The sequence below is a fragment of the Pelmatolapia mariae genome, linkage group LG3_W (assembly GCF_036321145.2).
Source record: "Pelmatolapia mariae isolate MD_Pm_ZW linkage group LG3_W, Pm_UMD_F_2, whole genome shotgun sequence".
Taxonomy (NCBI): domain Eukaryota; kingdom Metazoa; phylum Chordata; class Actinopteri; order Cichliformes; family Cichlidae; genus Pelmatolapia; species Pelmatolapia mariae.
In genome coordinates, this window is record NC_086229.1 from 69,268,434 (window position 1) to 69,282,698 (window position 14,265).

Here is a 14,265-nt window from a genome sequence, read left to right on the forward strand (position 1 = left end):
TGTGTGTTCAGCTGGTTGGTTTTTAAAAACATGTTAACAGCAGCTTTATCTTTTCCATCCTGGGCTCCTCCATATATACAGAATCTACATTCACAACCAAAAACCACAGAAGTTACAAGAAAATACAAGGATCATATTTTATAAGCACACATTGAAACAACAATATCATTCGTTAAACTTGCAATTTCTTATGCGTAAAAGATTTTCTCCACTGATAAATATTTCTTCAATAATGTAATTTTCATTACAACTCCCATTGTAGCACATCATTGTAATGTGATACTATCACCACAAGGTGGTCTAAGAAGCTTGGAAAGAAAAGCGTCTGGACTTCTTTGATTTGCTTGAAGACGTTTCACCTCTCATCCGAGAAGCTTCTTCAGTTCTAAGGGTCAATTGGTGGGGAGTACCAGATTTAAACCTAGTGGGAGTTTTGCGTCTGTCTTTCTTACCCTCGCTCGCTGGTGTCTGATCTTCTTTTCTGTGCATCTTTGCTGACTTTATAAACACCCAGTTAGGATAACCACATGTTTTAAGTGCTTCCTTTACATGTGTGTGTTCCTTCTTTTTCCCTTCAGGCTTACCGTGTGTTCACACCGAACGCGATAGAGGCGGCCAGAGCGTCAGGTTTACATGTAAAGTCAATGGAAAGAGCGCGATGACACGCGATTGCGCGTCCGGCGAAAATTCGGAGGCAGATTTGCGTCGCGAAAACGCGAAAACGCCTGAAACGCGCGTCAGTGTAGCGCGTGGGGCGCGTTTGACTCGCGAAAAAAACCACGCGCGTGAATTTTTGTGTTGCATTTTGTGCATACGCGTGTTTCGCCTCTACCGCTCGAGTTGGAAAATCTGAACTCCAGCGTCAAATCGCGCCGCGACAACCAATCAGGAGCCTGGTGACGTGGCTGTGACCTAGGTCAAAGGGGCAGATCCAGCCAAAGCCCTTCATTCTTCAATGGAGGGAAGGCTAATCAACGCCGTAGCAAACAACCCGGAGCTGTACGACACCAGCTGCTTTGTGTACCGAGACAGGAATATAAAGGACCGAGCTTGGAGGAAGAAATGTGAAGAGATCGGGCAACCTGGTAAGTTCATTAATTTCTCTTTTTACATTTTTCACTGACCCGGGGAAGCCGCACAAAAGCTAGCAAGCCACCGCTATTTTCCCACTGATGTACAAATACCGTTCTGCTTTTATGCATGTTGTCATATAGGAATATATTTTATTGTCTATTAACAAACAGCACACAGTGGTCCCGCTTATCCGTCACTGCCTCGCTTTTTCTTTTTTTTTTTGCACAGTACAGCATTGCATTCTGCAGCCTGATTGACAAATCTCCTCATGCTGTGTCTCCTGCGCTTGTCAAATTTATCATGTTTTGTTTTGATAACCATCACGTCCAATAGATAAAACAGCACAAAAACACCCATAACTATGACCTTCATTCGGAAATAGACACCTGCACCGCGAGGGAAAAAGGCGCATGAAAGTGGCAGGCAGATGAAGACAAAACACGGCATAATAATACTTTTACGTTTTGCAATCTACAAAGGTTTGCACTTTGAGAATCAACTTGTGAGAACTGTGACTAATGTTCATGTGTGTGGGGAAAAAGTGTATAAAGTGCGTGGCGAGGGACTAGTTATTCTGAGACCCCCTGCTGCAATAAATGAGGGACCACTGTAAATACTTTCTCCATGACTATTGTTTAAAACCTGTTAACATTTAATATTGTCTTGATAGAACCAGCTGATTCTGCAGCAGAGCATCCCCTGTTGCTTCTCCTGGCTCCCCAGTCCCTGAGCTCCTGCTGCTGCACCCACAGGTATTGTAGCATCAGATGTACAGCACGCACTGATAGCTTTTTACTCGGTGGGATTCCCTTGTGATCACCTTTACTAAATATCTACAACCAATCTGATTATATCCTGTTTTTTTTTTCTTTTCAATGTTGAAATTAAAATCTAGCATCAGCCTTCTCATTTCTTTGTGTTTTGTGCTGTTTTACACGCCCAGAGAGGAGGACAGCTCCGAGGCAGATGAGGGACGGGTCCCAGGACGGTCCATCGGCGGTGGAGCTGGCCATCCTGGAGTCCCTGAAGAGGCCACGCCAGTCTCCAATGGAGCATTTCCTCCTCAGCCTTGTTCCTGCTCTGGAGAGCTGCTGGGTCCTTTTTATTCCTGTCTCTCTGTAAATGCTTATATTTTATATATTTATGTTTAATGTTTTTCTGTTTGAGAATTGTAATATTATTTCAAATAAATTTTTATAATGACTAATGTCTCAGTTCTACTACACACCAAATGTTGGCACATGACTTGACACATGTAGAATTTATTTCATATTATACTAATGACAAAATATACTAATACAGTGGGATGCAAAGGTTTGGGCAACCTTGTTAATAGCCAGTATTTTCCTGTATAAATTGTTGGTTGTTACAATAAAAAATGTCAGTTAAATATATCATACAGGAGACACACACAGTGATATTTCAGAAGTAAAAAGAAGTTTACTGGATTTACAGAAAGTGCAATAATTGTTTAAACAAAATCAAGCAGGTGCATAAATTTGGCCACCACAAAAAAAGAAATGAAATAAATATTTAGTGTATATCAATGTGTGTGTCTCCTATATGATATATGGGGGGCCTTTGTCTGGACGTGCTTCCCATCCAGAGCTCCACAGCAGAGAGGGAAGTTCCAGCGCTCCTGGAATCCCTCTGTGATGGACTGCCAGTCTCCAGGTGAAGGCACAGCCATGAAGTCGTCCACTAGGCAGTCCCAGATGGCCGTCGCTGCCTGGGGGGTGATCTGGCACACCGTGGACACACCGACTCTGAAACTGAACGCGATGGTCCTGAAGGAGTCCCCGGTGGCAAGGGACCTGGACAGAATTGTTCAAAATTAGTATTATGTGTACTGCAGTTACAAAATACATTATTCAAATTCCAAAATACTTTTCTGATGTCAGATTTAAATTACAAAACATAAATCTTACATAAAACATTTTGTAATTACAAGGATAATTACATAATATATATTACATATAATATAAAACAGTTGTGTTTTGTTTTAACTTTAACATATCATAATTTGATTGGTAGCAACTTTTACCACTACAGTGAGCCAATCTCTCATAATCCCTCAACATGTCAGTCAGGTAGGAATGAAGTAAGACATTAATAGAAATAAAGAGTTGTATGTTGACATGTAGCCCTTTCCTTGCTTAAATCATTGTTGATATTTTTGAAAAGTTATCCTGTGATAAGACAGCATATCAAGATAGAATATGCTAGATAGAAATATATAACTAAAGATGAACCAAACTTCACAATTTCATCTAGCTCTCAGTTTTAAGAAAGGCTGGTGACCCCTGTTATAGAGTCTGACAGCTGCAGGGATTATATACAAATATTCAACTATACCAGAATTAAACCAGGTCTAAATAAAAAAAAGAGTGAGTATCACTACAAAGATTAACCCACAGTGGTCCTCATACCACAGTGTGATATCAGCAAACACCGAGAGCATACACTGATAGACACCACAGCCATGCTATCATTGCAAACACTGATAACAGCATAAATCGAATTAGATCAGGACTTGATGAGACCTTTCGAGTATCACTAGAAATATTATAAACAGTCGTCTCCGTACCAGTTTGCTATCAGTAAACACCGACGGCATTCACTGTTAGCATAGCACATCCATGTTAGCAGTGTATAAACGATAGTTTAGCATATATTAGCACAGGTATCAATAAAGGACTACCGTATTAAACACTTTTACTAACCTCAGGCAGATGGACAGGCGCTCTGCAGGTGGGATTGAGCGCCTGTAGTTGGTGTCTAGGCGGGCGATCCTGGGACCGACGCGGGACAGCAGGTCCTCAAACTGGGCAAGTGAAAGACAGTGATATCGCTGTTATCGCCGTCATCCAGGCGCAGCTCCTGGAGCAAGTGGTGAAACTCAAACTGCTCACGCCTCTGGAGGACCGGACTCAGGTACGGCGAGGACGTCCTTAACGCCGCTGCTCTGCTCTCCACAGTAAATAGAGAAGGGAGACTCTCTCTTCAAGCGCTAGCTCGACAGCTGCCATCTAGCAATGATACCGTCTAGCACAACTTCCTCCCACATCCCTCCCAGATTTCCGGTTCACGCGCGTGAGACGATGCAATTTTGAGGCGCGATGGATTTCTGTTGGACACGCGTTGAGGTGCGAATGTGCACGCGTCAAATTAGGGGCGTTTGGGGCGTTTTCGTCCGCGCCTATCGCGTTCGGTGTGAACACACCGTTAGAGGGAACATGTTCTGCTCGGTGGTGTAGGGTCTTAATTACTCCAAGTTTGTGTTCCAGAGGGTGATGGGAGTCAAAGAGGAGGTACTGGTCCGTGTGTGTGGGCTTCCGGTAAACTTCAATGTTGAGGTTGCCATTCTCTTCAATGTGCACGGCGCAGTCCAGGAAAGGCAAACAGTTATCCTTTGTGTCTTCCCTGGTGAACTTGATGTTTTTATCCACGGTGTTAATGTGCGCAGTGAAGGATTCCACTTCTTGTCTTTTGATTTTGACCCAGGTGTCATCTACATATCTGTACCAGTGGCTGGGTACTCTTCCTTTGAAAGAGCCAAGAGCCTTTCTTTCGACTTCCTCCATGTAAAGGTTGGCTACAATAGGTGACACGGGGGAGCCCATGGCGCAGCCATGTTTTTGTCTGTAGAAACCCTCATTGTATTTGAAATATGTAGTGGTGAGGCAGAGGTCTAACAGTGTGCAAATCTGATCGGGTGTGAAGTTGGTCCTGTCTTCCAAGGAGCTATCTTCTTGTAGTCGTTTTCTGACAGTCTCCACTGCCTCCGTGGTGGGTATGCAAGTGAAGAGAGAGACTACATCAAAGGACACCATGGTTTCATCTGGGTCCAGGGTAAGTTTCTGGACCTTGTTGGTGAAATCGGTGGAGTTCTTGATGTGGTGTAGGGTGTTCCCCACAAGAGGTGCTAGGACGGTAGCAAGGTGTTTTGAGATGTAAGTGGCTGAGTTTATGCTACTGACAATGGGTCTGAGTGGGACACCTTCCTTGTGGATCTTACGAAGTCCGTAAATGCAGGGTATGGCATCCCCTGGGTAAAGGCGGTGATATGTAAGGCGGTCAATGATCTTGTCCCTTTCAAGGTCTTGAAGGCAAGCTATAACTTTCTTTTTGTAGCTGCTTGTGGGGTCTCGCTTTAAGGCTTCGTAGGCATTGTTGTCACTGAGGAGAGTAGTGATCTTTGTGTGGTAATCCGTTGTGTTTAGGACCACGGTGCACCTTCCCTTATCCGCTGGTAATATAGTGATGTTGTGGTCTTTGCTCAGGGAAGCGACGGCCTTCTTTTCTTGTAATGTGAGGTTAGACGGAGGGACTTTGGCACTGGAGAGGGTGGCTTAGACTTTCATCCTGATTTGCTCTGCTTCTGTCTGTGATAATTTGTTAATCCGTATGGCAGTTTCTGTGGCTGTGATGAGGTCCACTATGGGCAACTGTTGCGGAACAATGGCAAAATTGAGTTCTTTGGCTAATATTTTCTTTTCAGGTTCAGTGAGATTCCGGTCTGAAAAGTTCTTCACCCATTTTTCCTGACTGTCCTCAGGTGTGTGTTCTTCTCTGAGTTGTGTAGATTCAGACTGAGGAGTGAGTGTTTTTGAAAGCAAGGTGTGAAATTTCCTGCGTTGTCTTTCTTTTCCTTTAGAGTGTTGGGCCCTCTGAGCCTTGTCCACAAACTTGTAAACCTCTTCTATAATTGGAGAGGGTAGAAGGGTTTCCAGTTCCTGCAGAGTCTGGCCACACCCGCTTTCACACCTTGGCTCATGTGATTAGGTAGAAGATCATCAGGGGGTCCTTTGTCTCCCTTTGGGGGGGTAACCCCCACTAGGTTTAGATCTGGGACTCTCCACCAATTGACCCTAACGGTGTGTTCACACCGAACTCGATAGGCGCGAGCGAAAACGCCCCTGTGCACATTCGCACCTCGAAGCGTGTCCAACAGAAATCCATCGCGCCTCAAAATTGCATATTGTGACGCGCGTGAACCAGGAATGTCGGAGGAAGTTGTGCCAGGCGGTATCTTTGCAAGATGGCAGCTGTCGAGCTAACGCTTGAAGAGAGAGTCTCCGTACTCTATTTACTGTGGAGAGCAGAGCAGCGGCGTAAAAGACGTCCTCGCCGTACCTGGGTCCGGTCCTCCAGAGGCGTGAGCAGTTTGGTGAGTTTCACCACTTGCTCCAGGAGCTGCGCCTGGATGACGGCCGAGTTCAGCGATATCACCGTCTTTCACTTGCCCAGTTTGAGGACCTGTGTCCCGCGTCGGTCCCAAAATCGCCCACCTAGACACCAACTACAGGCGCTCAATCCCACCTGCAGAGCGCCTGTCCATCTGCCTGAGGTTAGTAAAAGTGTTTAATACGGCAGTCCTTTATTGATACCTGTGCTAATATATGCTAAACCATCCGTTTATACACTGCTAACATGGATGTGGTATGCTAACAATGAATGCTGTCGGTGTTTACTGATAGCAAACTGTGGTATGGAGACGACTGTTTATAATATTTCTTGTGATACTCGAAAGGTTTTATCAAGTCCCGATTTAATTCGATTTATGCTGTTATCAGTGTTTGCAATGATAGCATGGCTGTGGTGTCATATCAGTGTATGCTGATATCAAACTGGTATGAGGACCACTGTGGGTTAACCTTTGTAGTGATACTCACTCCTTTTTTTTTTTTTTACACCTGGTTTAAAACTGGTATAGTTGAATATTTGTATATAATCCCTGCAGCTGTCAGACTCTATAACAGGGGTCACCAGCCTTTCTTTAAACTGAGAGTTAGATAAAATTTGAACAGTTTGGTTCATCTTTAGTTATATGGTTCTATCTAGCATATTCTATCTTGATATGTTATCACAGGTTAATTTTTCAAAAACATTAACAATGATTTAAGCAAGGAAAGGGCTACATGTCAACACACAACTCTTTATTTCTATTAATGTCTTACTTCATTCCTACCTGATTGACATGTCTAGGAATTATGAGTGATTGGCACAGTGTAGTGGTAAAAGTTGCTACTAATCAAATTATGATATGTTAAAGTTAAAACAAAACACAACTGACTGTTTTATATTATATGTAATATATATTATGTAATTATCCTTATAATTACATAATGTTTTATGTAAGATTTATGTTTTGTAATTTAAATCTGACATCACAAAAGTATTTTGGAATTTGAATAATGTATTTTGTAACTGCAGTACACATAATACTAATTTTGAACAATTCTGTCCAGGTTCCTTGCCACCGGGGACTCCTTCAGGAGCACCGCGTTCAGAGTCGGTGTGTCCACGGTGTGCCAGATCACCCCCCAGGTAGCGACGGCCATCTGGGACTGTCTAGCGGACGACTTCATGGCTGTGCCTTCACCTGGAGACTGGCGGTCCATCACAGAGGGATTCCAGGAGCGCTGGAACTTCCCTCTCTGCTGTGGAGCTCTGGATGGGAAGCATGTCCAGACAAAGGCACCCCATATATCATATAGGAGACACACACATTGATATACACTAAATATTTATTTCATTTCTTTTTTGTGTGATGCCCGAATTTATGCACCTGCTTGATTTTGTTTAAACAATTATTGCACACTTTTTGTAAATCCAGTAAACTTCATTTCACTTCTCAAATATCACTGTGTGTGTCTCCTATACGATATATTTAACTGACATTTTTTATTGTAACAACCAACGATATTGGCTATTAACAAGGTTGCCCAAACTTTTGCATCCCTCTGTATTAGTATATTTTGTCATTAGTATAATATGAAATAAATTCTACATGTGTCAAGTCGTGTGCCAACATTTGGTGTGTAGTAGAACTGAGACATTAGTCATTATAAAAATTTATTTGAAATAATATTAAAATTCTCAAACAGAAAAACATTAACATAAATATATAAAATATAAGTATTTACAGAGAGACAGGAATAAAAAGGACCCAGCTGCTCTCCAGAGCAGGAACAAGGCTGAGGAGGAAGTGCTCCATTGGAGACTGGCGTGGCCTCTTCAGGGACACCAGGATGGCCAGCTCCACCGCCGATGGACCGTCCTGGGACCCGTCCCTCATCTGCCTCGGAGCTGTCGTCCTCTGTGGGCCTGTAAAACAGCACAAAACACAAAGAAATCTGATCGGGTTCAATGTTGAAATTAAAATTTCAACATTGAAAAATAAAACGAAACAAAAAAAACAGGATATAATCAGATTAGTTGTAGATATTTAGTAAAGGTGATCACAAGGGAATCCCACCGAGTAAAAAGCTATCAGTGCGTGCTGTACATCTGATGCTACAATTGCATACCTGTGGGTGCAGCAGCAGGAGCTCAGGGACTGGGGAGCAAGGAGAATCAACAGGGGTTGCTCTGCTGCAGAATCAGCTGGCTCTATCAAGACAATATTAAATGTTAACAGGTTTTAAACAATAGTCATAGAGAAAGTATATACAGTGGTCCCTCATTTATTGCAGCAGGGGTTGTCAGAATAACTAGCCCCTCGCCACGCACTTTATACACTTTTTTCCCCACACACATGAACATTAGTCACAGTTCTCACAAGTTGATTCTCAAAGTGCAAACCTTTGTAGATTGCAAAACGTAAAAGTATTATTATGCCGCGTTTTGTCTTCATCTGCCTGCCACTTTCGTGCGCCTTTTTCCCTCGCGGTGCAGGTGTCTATTTCCGAATGAGGGTCATAGTTATGGGTGTTTTTGTGCTGTTTTTTCTATTGGACGTGATGGTTATCAAAACCAAACATGATAAATTTGGCAAGTGCAGGAGACACAGCACGGAGGAGATTTGTCAATCAGGCTGCAGAATGCAATGCTGTACGGTGCAATAAAAAAATCAGCGAAAAAGCGAGACAGCGACGGATGAGCGGGACCACTGTTTGGTGTTTATTAATAAACAAAATATATTCCTATATGACAACATGCATAAAAGCAGAACGGTATTTGTACATCAGTGGGAAAATAACCGTGGCTTGCCAGCTTTTGTGCGGCTTCCCCGGGTCAGTGAAAAATTTCAAAAGGGAAATGAATGAACTTACCAGGTTGCCCGATCTCTTCACATTTCTTCCTCCAAGCTCGGTCGGTCCTTTTTATTCCTGTCTCGGTACAGAAAGCAGCTGGTGTCGTACAGCTCCGGGTTGTTTGCTACAGCGTTGATTAGCCTTCCCTCCATTGAAGAATGAAGGGCTTTGGCTGGATCTGCCCCTTTGACCTAGGTCACAGCCACGTCACCAGGCTCCTGATTGGTTGTCGCGGCGCGATTTGACGCTGGAGTTCAGATTTTTCCAACCCGAGTGGTAGAGACGAAACGCGCGTATGCACAAAATGCAACACAAAAAATGATGCGCGTGGTTTTATTCACGAGCCAAATGCGCCAGACGCGGTACACTGACGCCCATTTCATGCGTTTTCGCGAGGCGAATCTGCTCCCGAATTTTCGCGGGACCCGCAATCGCATGTCATCACGCTTTTCCCATTGACTTTACATGTAAACCTGACGCTCTGGCCGCCTCTATCGCGTTCGGTGTGAACACACCGTTAGAACTGAAGAAGCTTCTCGGATGAGAGGTGAAATGTCTATGTAACACCCCTTTCAACACTTGGGATACAGTTTTAAATGGTTGCCTGTGTGTTGGGCCAATAGCTGAGGTTCGACTACTGGACCAAAGTGGATGACTAATGAAACGCTCAGAGAACTTGGTTTGATCGATTTGTATTCACAATTAAAGAATCTCACATACATACAATGAAAACAATAACAGTACATGAAAGGAAAAATTGGGCCCAAGTCATGGAAAATAATAAACAAAACACACACATCCCCGGGGGATTTGAATCAGTCTCTCTCTCGTGTCAGCCGACACCCTTAAGTGTGAGTCCAGCAATGAGGATTCTCCTTGCAGGATGTGCAAAGGAGGAATGAGGTGCAAATCTGTCCTACCACTTAAGTAGAGTTTGTACAGTTCATGGCTCGTCCAAAGAATTTAGTTCTCTTCTTAAAACAATCATCTCAAGGATCCTGGAGGGGTGGCTCGCCATCTTTGGACTGGATCATCACCGAACTGTACTCCCCAAAAAAAACCTGACCTGTATAACACAGTCAGAATAACATTCAAAAATCTATATTTAGTCATTTATACATATATCCTTTCTTATGTTTCATTCATACATACTAACAAATTTGCATTCTACCTTTCCAGTATACAGAAAGAACGATATAATATTCCAAAACATAGACAATGATAACTTCTTACCAAAGTAACCAACAAAATAGGCTCTACTGGAGCTTCAAAACGGCGATGGTGCAGCGTTGTAGCACAACTACAAGGAAACATAACCCCATTTTCTTTAAACTGTATTCACCTCACAATGAACACAACTAAGGATTGATATAGGAACATATCAACATCTACAGCATACATATAACCTACAATCTTTACAGCGTCATAGGAAGCTAACAAACTATAACATATAGTTTAATCCTTACAATCATACATGTACAGCCATGTGGCTAATAGCAATAGCCGCGATAGCCGCTAGCATGTCATCGTTAGTGGCTTAAACTCACAATATTCTTGTTCACAACAAATTAACTCACCCAGAAGAATCCGAGCAGTAACAAAACTCCTTTCTGGTTAACAACAATTTCCAGATAGTTTATTTCCACCATACAATCCGGCTGAATAAAAGCAACCACGCTTTCCACTTTTCTTCCTCTCCCTCTTTCCTGATATCCGTAGCTGCTATGCAGTGAACAGCAGGACAGTACTTCCCCCTGTATACTTCAGGACCATCAGGACATTATAGACATCTTCTATTTTATTAAATCTCAACAAAATAATTTAACTTAATAAAACTTAACAGTGAACTTGAAATACTAACATCACTCATAACACACTAAAACCCTTAGTAACTCTACAGGGTTACATCTACAAGCAACTCAAAGAAGTCCAGATGCTTTTCTTTCCAAGTTCCTTAGTCTACGATGACCTGGATGACTGAGAACCTTCACAGACACCAGAAGGTGGTGGTAACACACCTATAATGTGTTTTTTTGACATGTTTGATTCCACTGATGGAGGGAGTTTCAGTTTGTTCCATGACTGCATTTCACTCACTGCCTCTGTTTGTATCTCTGTCACTGCAGGACCAACATGGAGCGAGAAGTCAGCGCTCTCAGGAGGCCGACAAACCTCACAGAAGAAAGGGAGAGAAAACATACAGCTGTGATGAGTGTGGGAAGTCTTTTACCCGGGCTGGAGGCTTAAAAAGACACCAACTCATCCACAGTGGAGTTAAAGCGTACAGCTGTGACTTGTGTGGAAAGTCTTTTACCTTGGCTCAAAGCCTAAAAACACACCAGCTCATCCACAGTGGAGTTAAATCATACAGCTGTGACTTGTGTGGAAAGTCTTTTACCTTGGCTCAAAGCCTAAAATCACACAAACTCATCCACAGTGGAGTTAAACCTTACAGCTGTGACTTGTGTGGAAAGTCTTTTACCCTGGCTGGAGGCTTAAAAAACCACCAACTCATCCACAGTGGAGTTAAACCTTACAGCTGTGACTTGTGTGGAAAGTCTTTTACCCAGGCTGGAAGCTTAAAAACACACCAACTCATCCACAGTGGAGTTAAAGCACACACCTGTGACTTGTGTGGAAAGTCTTTTACCCGGGCTGGAGAATTAAAAACACACAGACTCATCCACAGTGAATTTAAAGCGTACAACTGTGACTTGTGTGGAAAGTCTTTTACCCACGCTCAAAACTTTAAAACACACCAACTCATCCACAGTGGAGTTAAATCTTACAGCTGCAACTTGTGTGGAAAGTCTTTTACCCATCGTAAATGCTTAAAAGTACACCATATCATCCACAGTGGAGTTAAAGCACACAGTTGTGAGTTGTGTGGTAAGACATTTGCTCAAAATTGCGACTTACAGAAGCATCTAGTTACCCACTCTGGAATTAAGGCGTACAGCTGCGACTTTTGTGGAAAAAGGTTCAGCGACAAACAGTACCGAAATATTCACCTACGGTTTCACACTGGAAATGATGTTTCCTGCTGTGATCAGTGTGGGAAACTGTTTGCAACAGATGCACAGTTACAACAACACATGTTTATCCACACTGAGGAGAGACCTTACAAATGTGACCTGTGTGAGAAGACCTTTAAATCTCCACATCACCTGAAAAAACACCAACGGATCCACACCAGAAAGTAACTCTACAAGTGCAGTTACTGTGAGGATGTATTGATTTTTTATCTTGTAATTGTAACCTGAGTGTTTGGAACAAGTCTGATCAGTAAACTTATGGAATTATATTGAATTATATTGAAACTGTTTGGAAAAATGAAGACTCATTTTCGCTCAGTAACCTGAGTGTTGTAAACAGTAAAATGTAATTGGACGTTGGCAGGGATGCTTTTTATTTCAGGTGACGTTCAGGATAAAAACGTTGAAGGAGTTCCCTGACTTACACTGTCTTTGTTTAGAATCAGAGCGACACAGACGGATCCAGTTCTTAACTCTGTGTTCACTGTGGTGGTGGGAAAGCGTTTCTCTGTGACCTTTGTAGAATAACTTTCAATCATCAGCGGGACCAAAAAACCACATCAACGTAGACACACTGGAGACAAAATGAACTACTGCAAAGAATGTGGGAGAGCCTTCCACACACCAAGTACATTAAAAATACATGAACTCTTCCACAGTGGGGTCAAAAAGCACATCTGTGACCAGTGTGGGTCATGCTTCACCACTGGACATGAGCTTAAAGAACAAGCATAAGCGAATCCACACAGGAGAGACACCATACAACTGAGACACTGACAAAAGCTTCTCACAATAAGATCATCGTAACAAACATGAACGTACACACATGGAAGTGAACTTCAGCTGTGACCAGTGTGACAAGAGCTTCAGGAATCTCAGTTCATACTCCGAACACAAACGATCCCACACTGTAAATAAACTGTTTCACTGTTACTGTTGTGGCGAATGCACTTAGTCAAAAAATGGATCAGACATCAGTTGCAGAAACGATAGCCTTTATATAGGGCTTCAAAAAGGGATGTACAACAAATAAACTCCTCGACATCAAAGCAACATATAATGGCTTCCCGAAACTTTTTTTGCTAGCTAAAAAAAAACCCAGAGTAACTTTTGTCTACCACAAAGGATTCTGGGAAACGCAGTTTTCTAATGAAAATACCTGTTAAATGCTCCCTTTTAGCAGAAAATTAAATCTATAATTAACAGCTCTCACTAAACATATGATTAACACTTAAATCACTTACAAAATAACCAAATGCTGTTATCAAACAATAAACTGCAATAAAGTTACAACATCCTCCCCCCCCGATGAACAATCTGTTCATCTAAAGCTCTAGGTCATACAACAACTGAATCGGTCTTCTTAACAGAGTCCCTGTTGTTGTGCGAACTAAGCAAGATCTAACAAGACCGTCTCGACCAGGAAACATTTCTTCAATTCTTCCAAGTTTCCACACTTGTCTGGGGAGGTTGTCATGCCCAACGAGCACGACATCCCCTAGTTTTAGGGGTGTAGGCTTTGAAGCGTCACAGCAATGAGCTGACTTCAGCTCCAACAGATAGTCCCTTCTCCAGGTGTTCCAAAAGTTGGTCATGAGTTTCTGCCGGTATCTCCATCTCCGAGTAATGTCCTCTTTGTTAGCTGTTGGATGGTGTGTGTCCTTCGGGATTGACTTGGGTGGTAGAGACGTCAGTCTTTTGCCCACCAGAAAGTGGGCTGGAGTAAGTGGTTGCGGTTCATTTACCTCGTTGTGCACAAAGGTGAGAGACCTAGAGTTCAGAGTAGCTTCGACTTCCGCCAACACAGTACACATTTCTTCAAAGTGGAGTGAAGCTCTACCTAACACCTTCTTGAGGCAGATTTTCACTGATCTGACAAGACGTTCCCAGAATCCACCCCACCAGGCTGCTCTTTCTGCAATGAACTTCCAAGTAATTCCTCTTTCCGAGAAAAACTCCAGCAAATGTGGGTCTTTAATTGTCTTCCACAGCTCCTTCAAATCTTGGTCTGCTCTCTTAAATGTTCTGGCATTGTCAGAATAGATAACTCTGCATAGCCCTCTCCTGGCAATGAATCTCTTCAACGCTAGCAAAAATGTCTCAGTTGACTGATCTGA

The 14,265-nt window shown here is 42.8% G+C and overlaps 1 protein-coding gene and 1 long non-coding RNA gene across 2 annotated transcripts in view; both read left to right on the plus strand.

Moving 5' to 3' along the window:
* LOC134618174 (uncharacterized) overlaps positions 1–13,182 on the plus strand; it is a 17,489-nt gene extending 4,307 nt beyond the window's left edge. Inside the window, exon 3 of the long non-coding RNA XR_010573563.1 lies at positions 11,240–13,182. This is a non-coding gene — a long non-coding RNA (uncharacterized LOC134618174). The remainder of the gene's footprint in view (positions 1–11,239) is intronic.
* Positions 1–14,265, plus strand: part of LOC134624766 (zinc finger protein 91-like) — a 328,469-nt gene that overhangs the window by 247,573 nt on the left and 66,631 nt on the right. The window lies entirely within an intron of this gene.